Below are 274 nucleotides of genomic sequence, written 5' to 3' on the forward strand. Positions count from 1 at the left end.
CCCCCGACGGGAGAACGATGCTCCCTGCATCCCTACGTCCCATCCCACGGGTGCTTCCTGCAGCTCCGTATCCCGGTCCTTAGATGCTCCCTGCCATCCCCACGTCCTATCCCATAGATGCTCCCCACATCTCATCCCATGAGCGCTTACTGCATCCCCACGTCCCATCCCGTGGATGTTACCTGTGTCCCTGCATCCCATCCCACGGGGCAGCCCAGTGCCCGGTGCCCAGCCGGGCTGGCAGCCCGCAGGCAGCAGCATTCCCAGCGTGCTG

The sequence above is a fragment of the Acanthisitta chloris genome, unplaced genomic scaffold (assembly GCF_000695815.1).
Source record: "Acanthisitta chloris isolate BGI_N310 unplaced genomic scaffold, ASM69581v1 scaffold33966, whole genome shotgun sequence".
Lineage (NCBI taxonomy): Eukaryota > Metazoa > Chordata > Aves > Passeriformes > Acanthisittidae > Acanthisitta > Acanthisitta chloris.